Below are 11,866 nucleotides of genomic sequence, written 5' to 3'. Positions count from 1 at the left end.
AGCTGGAAGGTAACATTGCCAGTGTGTCAGTTCACTCAGTAGCATGACTGTCCTTCCAAGGGAAGGGGATAATACACCAGCCTGAGAGTCATGATGTGCAGATCATGTTGCATTACCACCCTTGGAGATCAGTATCCTGCACCCTGGGCTGTTTGGGGTCTTGTACACATGAGGCAAAATGGTAACTTGACTGCTTTGCTTACGCAAGGTGCTCAGAGCCTGCATGGGATGGCAGACCTAGGGAGAAGCCTCTCTGTTCTTCTTGAAGGGGTTGTGCGTTTCTGCAAGGCAAGTGACAGAGTCTAGGCTAGCATTTTTTTTCACAGAAAGATCACATTTATGGTCCTGGCTTTGCAGCATGGAGAAGAAGTAGAATATGACAGATATAGTGGAAGAGCTGATGTTCTTCAGAAAGCGAAAAACATGGGAGGCATCTTGCTGTTTCTAAGAAGAGAGTTCGTCAGTTTTTAATTTTTACAACTCTTTCTTGGTAGAATTGCTTGCAGGTCTGCTAAAACAATGTCTAACCGATACATGTCCCAATATATGTCCCCTCTGCAAGATACCCCCGGAAGAGAAAATGCACACTTTTTTTTAAGGCAACGATTCTCATTCTGTCTGCCTAGTCCTGAACTGAGTTCTGGGTGAATTCTCTAATGGACAAAACATGAATCACCTTAATAACTGAGCAACCCATCATCAACACAAAGGGTGCCTAAGCTCCTGCACTTACTGATACAATGAAGTTGTAGAAAGCTCTGAACAAAGCTGGTGTGGGTGAAGGGAGATGGGGAAGGGAGGAGGTGAGCTTGGAAACTGTGCTGACAGATCACTCATCCAGATTTGCATTCTGAGGTGTGAGTAAGAGGCCTCAATAATTATTCTAGGAACAAGTTCCCAGAATACTTGATGGTCCTGTGCTGGATTTTGGTATTTTGATGAAAATACTGACTTGATATATAATGAAAAAACCCCACATTTCTGAAACTTCAGGATTCAGTTTTTTGAGTCATTACCTACATTATTGCAAAGAACAGTGGACAAAAAGAATCCAGTATAGCTGCACAGGTATCAACAGGGTTGCAGGATTCACTGTTTTAGGAGTTTAATGCTGGCCCTGGTGTCTCAGGTTCTACCGGAGCAGTGTTGTGTTGCATTGCTCTGCTGTCCCTCTCCAATATTTACTGCTGAAAAACAGCTAAGTAACAGAAATGTTCTCACTTATTACTTATTTGGTTATAGTATGCTCACTTTTAATATGACTTAAGGTAATGTTTTTAAAAAATGCTACATACTAGGTTACAATCTTTTTAATAGAACTTCCTGGTTTCTAGACACAAATGCCCTCCAAAATCATGGACCTCTCTTGTTTATACTAAAATAATGATTTTTGCTTCTGGATACACCAGGTAGGCACCAGCAATATAAATGCTTAAAGTGTCATATGTTTCTCTATTGACTACCCATCTGAAATGGCTCAGGAATAATTCCACTTAAAAAAAGACTGGAATAAGAGATATTTTAAAATTGTTCCCTGCAGTGAATATTTGATCTGTTAAAATGCAAAAGACTGTATTTTTTGAACAAAAGCATTTACTTTCGAACAATTTTTTGGGCGTTTTTAATATTACTTACATTGTAACACCAAGAGGTTTTTTTTGCATGCCATAATCTGTAGAGGGGTTTTTGAAGCAGAATGGTCATGTAATGAGCCAGAAGTATGAGAGTATGGAGTGAAGGCCTAGCTGCGTGAGAATATTCATGTAGCTAGTGTCAACAAGCCGACCTTCGAGAGATGAGGAAAAACAGCAGCTGAGCAAACAAGAATTGAGGGAGTAGCCGGTGGGAGCCGAACACAGAGGAGAAGAAAAAAGAACTGATGGAGCCAATTAAGGAAGGACCAGTGGCAGAGCAGTGACCAATCAACACATCAAAGAAGAGTATGTTTAATATTAACATATTACGAATAAATACGATTAATTATTCGTATTAATTAACGAATAGCAATGCACATGCTTACAGCCAGGGAAAGTACAAAATGTATAAAAGGGACAGCTTATGCTTAATAAACGTCTTCACTTTGATTCACATTGGATTTTGTGGAGGCGTGTTCCTTCTCCTCAGATGGTGACCCCGATGAGACACTGATCGACGGCAAGTTCGGGGAATAGCCCAGAAGGCTGGAGTACGGCTCAGCAGGTCTGAAGACCGGGGCGAGACGGAGGACGACTCGCAAGAAAAGAAAAGAACGTTGCAACGGGACACTTAGTGAGGTGAGCAGCCGGGGGAAAAAGGAGATGGGCCAGAATATTTCTAAAGAAGAAAGTGCGATAGTAAGGCTTCTCCTACATATCCTCTCTAAGAGAGGAGTGAAACATGATGAGCATTTGCTCCGGAGACTGTTAGTTTGGTGTCGAGAGCATGGGTTCCCTTCGGACGCCCAGAGAGCTTTTAAGGTGGACACTTGGGAAGATATTGGAAAGGGTTTATGGGACGCGATAAGCAGTGGGGAAAAGGAGGCAATAGAACTGGCAACTGCATGGAGGGCTGTTCTTACTGCTCTTCAAGAAATGAAAGCAGAGAGGGCTGTTGCAGCAGGGGCTTTTATGGCTCTGCGTCCAACAGAGGTTAACCCTGGGGCGAGAGGTCTTCGTGTTTTTTGTCAGCCGCCAATACCGGTTTTTTCAACCCCCCCTGCACCACCAGAAGATCAGGAAAAAATTGAAATACCCCCTAAACCAACAGGGGAGCCCCCTAAGCCGGAGGAAATGGAGGTTGATGAGCATCAGCCCGAGCCCACACCCCCACCCTTCAAGCCTCCGCGAGCCGCCAATCTCGCAAATCGCGCCGAATACGAATATCCCCCTCTGCCCCCGTCGTCTCCCCCATCGCCTGCCGGCGGTCCAGGGAAATTTAAGGATCCGGTGGCTTGGGCGGAAAAATTGTTAGCAAAATTACAAGACCTGGAAAGACAGACGACCTTAACTGAGCGACAACATGAGGAGCAGAGGAGAGAAGAAGAAAGGGAACGCCTACGCGGGGGGGCCAGGGGGGCCGGGGGGGGTGCTGAGGCGGCTGGGACTAGCCGCATGAAAAACATGGATGGGAATGTTGGTATGCACTCTGTCATGGGGGACGGGGGAGGAGACGATCTGCGATTACGGTGGCGAGGAGTTATACAGAATGCGCTAGTGGAGGGGGAGATTCTGCCCACAGCTTTCCCAGTTATTTTGGGAAATCGGAGAGAACCACCGCGCTGGGTAGGATTACAGTGGGAGATTGTTAAGGAGGCACGGAAAGCGGTACAACAAAATGGGTTGCACGCACCTTATACCCAAGCATTTATAAATAGTATCTTTATGTCTACGCTTTTAACACCTTTTGATTTTAAGCAATTGATGGCGATGATTTTAACCCCGATGCAGGAACTCTTGTGGCGGATGAGGTGGCATGACGCAGCACAGGCTGCAGCGGTGGAAAACCTGGGGAGGGGAGATAATGATCCTCTTTTAGGGATAACATTTGACCAACTGGTGGGAGAAGGGCAGTTTAGTGATCCACAACGACAGGTGCGATTTAGACCAGAAGCCTTGGCACTTACTGCCACCTTAGCCCGAGAGGCTTTTAAAACCCTCCCAGAAGATGGGAAAGTAATTCCTGCCTATACAAAAATAAGGCAAGGTCCATCTGAGCCTTATATGACATTTTTAGAAAGATTGCGTGAAGCATTGGAAAGGGCATCGCTGACCGATGTAGCTCAAGAGGCGTTGCTAATGTCGTTGGCAGTCGACAATGCTAATCCTACTTGTAAGCGCATTTTACAGACATTACCCAAAAATTCTAGCCTGGCAGAAATGATGGATGCATGTGAGCGTGTAGGAACAACAGAAGAAACAGCAGGATACATGGCGTCAGCCTTTGCGGCTGCGGTGAAACCTCTAGTACGATCAGGGAGAGGCGATCAGGGACCAAAATGTTACAACTGTGGCAAACCGGGACACCTTAAGGCTCAATGCCAAGTAAAAAGTCACGAGTTTGCAGGGACCTGCAATCGCTGCCGGAAATACGGTCACCGTGCAGATGAATGCCGATCTAGATTCACTAAGCAGGGAACTCGGCTGGGAAACGGGGAGGGGCGAGCGCGAGGAGACCCAGCGTGATGACACAAAACAGGTCTTCCACCCGGGCTGCCTGGATGGCGTCGCCACCGCCACAAGAGGGAGTGCTGGGGTGGACATTGCCACAGCAGTAGAGGTGACTCTGATAGACCCGCAAGTACAATGTATACCCACCGATATGAAAGGCCCACTGGGTCACGGGTTGAGTGCCTTACTTATCGGGCGATCCTCTACGACCCGAAAAGGTCTTTTCGTTTTACCCGGTATAATCGATGCCGATTTTACAGGGGTCATATCTATTATGGTATGGACCCCCCTGCCACCAATTCATATACCCAAAGGAGAAAAAATTGGACAACTGGTCCCCTTTAAATCAGCTGTGCCCACAGCTGGGAATCAGATAAGAGGGGCTGGGGGTTTTGGATCAACAGGCCAGGCTGACATTTATCTGGCAATGGATATCAGCAAGGCAAAACCAACAGAACGGGTAACACTAAAAGAACCTGGTGGGAAAACTTGTGTGGTCATTATGCTGATTGATACTGGAGCAGACGTTACAATAATCAGTCAAGCAGCGTGGCCTCATTCGTGGCCATTGGAGATCCCCCCTACGCCCATTTTGGGGGTCGGGGAAATACAGACCACTAAAATCAGTACAAATCTGATTTGTTGCAAATTGCAGGATGGGAGTACCTGTACAGTAAGACCATATGTGATGCCTGTCCCCATTTGTTTACTGGGGAGAGATGCATTAAGTCAATTAGGGGCACGTTTGGTAACTAACAGTGAGGGTTTTTAGAGGCGGCCATTGATGAAGGGCGACCAATCCTAAAACTAACCTGGAAAACAGAAACCCCAGTTTGGGTTGATCAATGGCCGCTGTCTGCAGAAAAAATCGCCCACCTTGAAAGCTTGGTACAGGAGCAACTGGAAAAAGGTCATATTGAGCCCACAACAAGCCCATGGAACACCCCAATATTTACTATTCCGAAAAAAAGTGGCAAATGGCGTTTGTTACATGACCTTCAAAAAATCAATGAGGTCATGGATGATATGGGAACCCTACAACCAGGGCTCCCATCCCCCAATATGATCCCTAAAGATTGGGACATTTTAATCATTGACTTAAAAGATTGTTTCTTCACCATCCCTTTGCACCCTGATGACTATCAGAAATTTGCTTTTTCGGTGCCATCAGTGAACAAAGCTGCACCTATGAAACGCTATCATTGGGTTGTGTTACCACAGGGAATGAAAAATTCACCGACAATGTGTCAAATGTATGTGGCCTGGGCACTTGCTCCTGTGCGAAGGAATTTTCCAAATTTGATTATATGCCATTATATGGATGACATTCTAATAGCAGGGAAACAATTGGATAAAAACCAATTGATTAATACACTGCAGACTGAACTAGCAAAAGGTGGATTGCAAATAGCCCCAGAAAAGGTACAACAGGAGGAAAATTGGAAGTACCTTGGGTGGGAAATTACCAAAACAACTGTTAGACCCCAAAACCTAGAAATTCATGTGAATATCAGTACTTTAAATGATGTACAAAAACTGTTGGGAGACCTCAATTGGGTGCGAACCCTGTGTGGTCTCACCAATGCTGAATTGGCACCTTTGATGCAATTGCTAAAGGGAGGAGGCGGTGCAGATGCCCCCCGCACATTGACACAGGAAGCTGAGCAGGCATTGAAACACCTGAGTACCAAAATAGCTATGGCATACACTCACCGTTGGGACCCAGATTACAGTATTGGAGTATTGGTTATCAATCACAATCGCCACCCCCTGGCATTAATTATGCAGTGGGTGACTGACAAGGATCCTCTACATGTGCTGGAATGGATCTTTTTGCCTATGCAACCAAAACGTACCATCACTACGAAAGTAGAGGCCATAGCACAACTTGTAATGAAAGGAAGGCAGAGGGTTGTAGAGATAGCAGGCATCGAACCTGCTTTTTTGGTTATTCCACTGGTTGCAGAGTATCTACAATGGGCATTACAAAATTCCATACCATTACAAGTTGCGTTACTGGATTATAGGGGCGAGTTGAAGGTACATCTACCCCCTCACAAATACTTCTCTGTGCTGCAATTGGGTCAATGGGAAGAATTACCAAAAAGGTCAGAACGTCCGGTCAGTGGTGTCACCGTTTTTACAGATGCTGGAGGCAAAGCTCAAAAAGCAGCACTAACATGGCTAGACAATGGGAAGTGGCATGATGTAATTTTATCTGACATTCAAGGGTCTACACAACAATTAGAATTGCAAGCTGTGGTGGAGGTCTTCCGGTGATGGAACACAGCACCTGTTAATGTGGTATGTGACTCTTTATATGTCGTAGGGATTGTCCAGAGGATGGAGCGTGCTCTGCTCAAAGAGATAGCTAATGAACAACTATACCAACTTTTTCATGAATTATGGCTTTTGCTGACAGAGCGACTGCATCCATATTTCATCACACATATCCGTAGTCACACAGGACTCCTGGAAGGCTTAGCTGAAGGCAATGCTCGGGCAGACAAACTTGTCGCACCTGCCTGGGCTGCGCCTTCAATTGATCGCTTCGCTCAAGCACAATGATCCCATGCCTTTTTCCATCAATCTGCTAAGGTACTGCGGCGTCAGTTTGGGCTACGCAGTGCAGATGCACGTGGGATAGTCCAGTCCTGTCCAGACTGTCAACATTTTGGGGGTGGTTTAGCACCTGGTGTCAACCCCCGCGGTACTGGACCGTTGGAGATATGGCAAATGGATGTAACACACATCCCCGAATTTGGACGGCTGAAATATGTCCACGTGAGTGTTGACTGTTTCTCCCTTTCTCCCTTGCTACCTGGGCTACAGCACAAACAGGCGAATCCAGCAAACACGTTCAACGACACAGGCGTTCTGCTATTGCAGCCCTGGGCATTCCACAGACGATTAAAATGGACAATGCCCCAGGCTATGTGGCACGTGCCACACAGGACTTTTTCCAGCTGTGGGGTATAACACATGTAATGGACGTCCCACATTCACCAACGGGACAAGCTATTGTGGAGCGCATGAATCAAACTCTGAAACACCTTTTACAAAAACAAAAAGGGGGAGAGCCAGGGCTATCTCCTCCTGACAGGTTGTGTAAAGCGCTTTATGTACTAAACTTTTTACGCTTGCCACAGGACTACTCTGTACCTCCAGCAGTAAAACTTGGTGCAGGGTTAAAGGGAGGTATGGAGGCTTTTCAGAAAGAACAGGAACAAGCCAAAGTGATGGTAAAAAATGGGGTGACTGGTGTGTGGGAAGGTCCAATGAAATTAATAACGTTGGGTCGAGGGTATGCATGTGTCGTTACAGATACAGGAGCCAAATGGGTACCAGCTAAGTGGGTGAAGCCGTGGCTACAAAAACAACCTGAACTACAGGAGCCAACTCAGGATCTGCCTCGGAACACTGACCTCTCGAGAGATCCAGTGCCCTGACTGCGGGAAGTGTGAAAAAAGGTTTGCGTGGGAGGTATAGAAAAGGGAGCAAAAGGCGCAGTCATGATGAAGCAAGGGGTTGTTTTTTCTTTGTTAAGCCTGCTTTGGATCCTGGACCTGACAAAAGGTCATCAACCGATAGTCCTTCCACCTACACCATGGAAGGGGAGTCACAACGTTTGGGTGACTCTGATGCGGAGCTTGAACCAGACGCAGTTTTGTGCCTCCTTAGCTCAGCCTGAACAACCCTTTCATACATTTCTAGTGGGGGTCCCCTTAAACAGATCTGAAAGTAAGGAGATAGTGGCAGGGTTGAATGTGCTGAAACAGAGCCTCTGTGAGAATGCAATGAAATGTGGCGAACATTGGGATTTATGGGACGATAGCTTGCCTGTCAGTCCCTTAGAGCCCCAAGAACTTGACATCCTAGGAACTTTAGAGGCAGAATCCTGTGTGTTTTTCAATTACACAGAGGGATCAAACATTTATCAGAACGACATAAAGAGATTACAAGATGTCACACCCAGTAATCCACTGTGGCAAAATGAATCTATCTGGTGTGCAAACGTAGGGCGTAGTTGAACAGGGCCAGCACCGGATTTGGCCATGCCTAGAAAATTACCAGAAGGTTTATTCCTAATTTGTGGAGATAGGGCTTGTCCAGGGCTGCCCAGTAAAAAACTGGGAGGTCCGTGTACCATAGGTGAATTAAGCTTACTAATGCCTACACGAAAGGTCATATTAAACCACCCTAACCTACGCAAGATTAAAAGAAGTGTCACTACCTTAGGGAAAGAATGTAAAGATGAGGTAGAACTATGGTCTAGGACCAAAGTAGTTCTTTCTTCTGTTTTTGCACCGGGTGTTGCTGCTGCACAAGGACTAACACAATTGCGAAATTTAGCTTGCTGGGTTGCAAAAAGAGCTGATCAAACTTCTAGAATTTTAGGAACATTAGCCAATGATGTAGATAGTATCCGACATGCTACCTTACAAAATAGAGCTACTATAGATTTTTTATTATTAGTGCACGGTCACGGATGTCAGGAGTTTGATGGGATGTGTTGCATGGATCTGAACGATCATTCCAGGTCAATTCATAAGCAGATCAAAGAGCTCATGGATGCCACACAGAAAATACGGGAACAGCATGGGTTCCTGAATGACTGGCTGGGTAATTTGGGAATTGGAGGGTGGCTGGTCGGATTGATTAAAATGCTATTGATGGGATTGTTTGTGATTTGTATTATCATCCTTGTATTACCGTGTTTATTCTCCTGCTTGCAAAGGGCCCTGCAGCGGACAATAAACACGGCCTTTCTGGCTCAAGAAAAGAAAGGGGGAATTGTAGAGGGGTTTTTGGAGCAGAATGGTCATGTAATGAGCCAGAAGTATGAGAGTATGGAGTGAAGGCCTAGCTGCGTGAGAAGATTCACGTAGCTAGTGTCAACAAGCCGACCTTCGAGAGATGAGGAAAAACAGCAGCTGAGCAAACAAGAATTGAGGGAGTAGCCGGTGGGAGCCGAACACAGAGGAGAAGAAACAAGAACTGATGGAGCCAATTAAGGAAGGACCAGTGGCAGAGCAGTGACCAATCAACACATCAAAGAAGAGTATGTTTAGTAATATTAACGAATAGCAATGCACATGCTTACAGCCAGGGAAAGTACAAAATGTATAAAAGGGACAGCTTATGCTTAATAAACGTCTTCACTTTGATTCACATTGGATTTTGTGGAGGCGTGTTCCTTCTCCTCAATAATCCTGAATATTGAAGGTACAGTAACAGTTTGGTACTAGATTTGAGCTTTTAAGTGTACCACCTGATTTTATTTGGTGCTTCTCTTGGATTGCCCCAGGAAAATGCTGTCCCTCTTTCAACAGCACTGCCAACACTGTCACTTGTACTGGTGAGAGAGGCTGTTAGAGCCTTGCTCATCCTGTTCCCAGTACTCAGCAGTAAGCAGTAAGTGAACCTCAGCTGGATTGGCAGGCCTTTCCATGGTGCAGAGGGAGAGGAGGATCTTGCGCTGTCTGAACTTACTTAGTTGCCCTTACTTAATTAGGGGTCTGGAAATCGTTCTAGAAACCTGCAGTCCTTGCAGTCCTGTAAATGGGAACACTGCAGCAGGCAACTCCTTATTGTTCAGATGTGATGTAGAAGCAAGGCCTTGGGTACGTACTTGAGGATTTCACAGAATCATTGAGTTTGAAATGGACCTCTTGAGATCCTGTAGTCCAATATTCCTGCTCAATGCAGGGTCAACTACAGTAGGTTGACCAGGACCGTGTCCACTTGGCTTTTGAATCTCTCCAAGGATGAGGAGTCCACAACCTCTCTGGGCAACCTGTGCCACTGCTCAGTCTCCCTTGCAGTAAAAAAGTATTTTCCTGTGTTCAGATTGAATTTCTTTTTTTTCACTTTATGCCCATTGCCTCTTGTTTCTTCAGTGTGCACCACTGAGAAAAGTCTGTCTCCTTCATCTTCATTCCCTCCCTCCCATCAGGTATTTCGTCACATTGATAAGATCCCCTGGAGCCTTCTCCTCTCCAGGCTCAACAGCCCCAGCTGCCTCAGCCTCTCCTCATACAAGAGGTGCTCTGGTCCTGTAACCATCTGAGTGGCCCTGTGCTGACCTTGCTTCAGTATCTCCATCTCACTCTTGTACTGGGGAGCCCAGAACTGGACACAGCACTCCAGATGTGGCCTCACCAGTGCTGAGTAGAGGGGAAGGGTCGCTCCCTTGACCTGATGATGCTCTTCCTAATGAAAAACAGAAGGCTGCTGGTCTCCTTTGCCCTGAGGGTGCATTAGATTTGTTGTTTCTGTCATGGTTTAAAGCTGGGCTGGCTATTAAACCTGTGGCAGATGGTCTCAGTTAACCCTCCCCCCCCCTGCCCCGTGAAGGGAAAGGGAAAGGGAAAAGGGAGAGAGACTTCCGGGTTGGAAAGTTGAAACAGTTTTAATAAACTATAATAATGAAAAAAAAATAATATTGGAATAATCAAATATATACAAATATATACAAATATATATAAAACCAAGATCGAGCTCCCCCGGTGTCGGCCACGTCACCCCTGGCACTGCAGGGCAGGTTGCGGGAAGGCCCAGACTGGGCCCAGCGACGGTCGGGAACTGGATTGAGGGATGCACAGATTGGGATCGGGGGCAGCAGGAAAATGGACAGAGTCCTCTTCGGACACCAACCATAGCAGAAAGAGAGCGAGATGCTCGTGATCCCCCCGCTTTATACTGAGAATGACGTGTATGGGATGGAATACCTTCGTCGGTCAATTTTGGGTCACCTGCCCTGTCCGCTCCTCCCTGCATGTGCGACCCCCCTTCGGCTCTTCACTCGTAAGCAGTGAGGAATTCAGCAGTGACTTTGGTTTCTCTAAGAACAAGTACAGCAAGAGCCTTTCTGCATAATATCCCTACTGGTGCCTCAGTGATAACTACAAACTTTGAGCGTTATCAGTCCTGGAAGTAGACACTGTCTGCAAAACATGCAGTTAGTTTCAGAAAGTGCCGTTACTTAGAGGAGACTTAGCTGAAAGTAAAAACCACTGAAAGGAAAACTGGCCTGGTTTAGGCCAAACCAGGACAGTTTCATACTTGAAAAGCAACACCAGCCTGAGCACAGGAAGACCTGCTCATTAGTCAGTCCTCTGACCAGCTGTTGAGAAGCTGTTTCACAGAGTTGAAAGCATATTCTGCAACACGAGCTGATTTCCAAATGCAGTCGGTCTTACGCTCTTTCATCTTGCTGTCAGGACACTCCATACAGTACAGAAAGCAGCTCAGCAAGCAGAATATAAGCCACAGGTGGCAAAGCCTGGGAAATGAGTTAAATATAACTTTACGAAATAGCTCTAATGGCCATGGCAAATAAGACTCTTACGTTAGCCTGAGAGATGATTATGTTTGGGTATTTTTCTCCTCTTTTAGTGGCTGTCTATGAGACAAAAAGAGACTGAAATGCCTCTATGCAAATGCACGGAGCATGGGGAACAGACAAGAGGAGTTAGAGACGTGCGCATACCTGCAAGGCTACGACTTTATGGGCATCACAGAGATGTGGTGGGATGGCTCCGATTACTGGAGCATTGGAATGGAGGGATACAGGCTTTTTAGGAAGGACAGGCAGGGGAGACGAGGAGGGGGTGTTGCGCTCTATGTCAATGACCAGTTGGAGTGCATGGAGATCTGCCTGGGGATGGAGGAGGAGCTGACAGAGAGCTTATGGGTCAGGATTAAAGGGAGGGCAGGGA

The 11,866-nt window shown here is 46.2% G+C and overlaps 1 long non-coding RNA gene across 1 annotated transcript; it reads left to right on the top strand.

Moving 5' to 3' along the window:
* Positions 1-1,749: 1,749 nt before the first annotated feature.
* LOC137676621 (uncharacterized) lies at positions 1,750-9,276 on the top strand. Its single transcript, XR_011050105.1, has 3 exons — positions 1,750-1,940; positions 2,125-2,273; positions 7,470-9,276. It is a non-coding gene; the product is annotated as an uncharacterized lncRNA (long non-coding RNA).
* Positions 9,277-11,866: the final 2,590 nt, after the last annotated feature.

Source organism: Nyctibius grandis, chromosome Z (genome assembly GCF_013368605.1).
Source record: "Nyctibius grandis isolate bNycGra1 chromosome Z, bNycGra1.pri, whole genome shotgun sequence".
Lineage (NCBI taxonomy): Eukaryota > Metazoa > Chordata > Aves > Nyctibiiformes > Nyctibiidae > Nyctibius > Nyctibius grandis.
The sequence above is the reverse complement of the archived record's forward strand: the minus strand, read 5'-3'. Positions and strand labels throughout refer to the sequence as shown.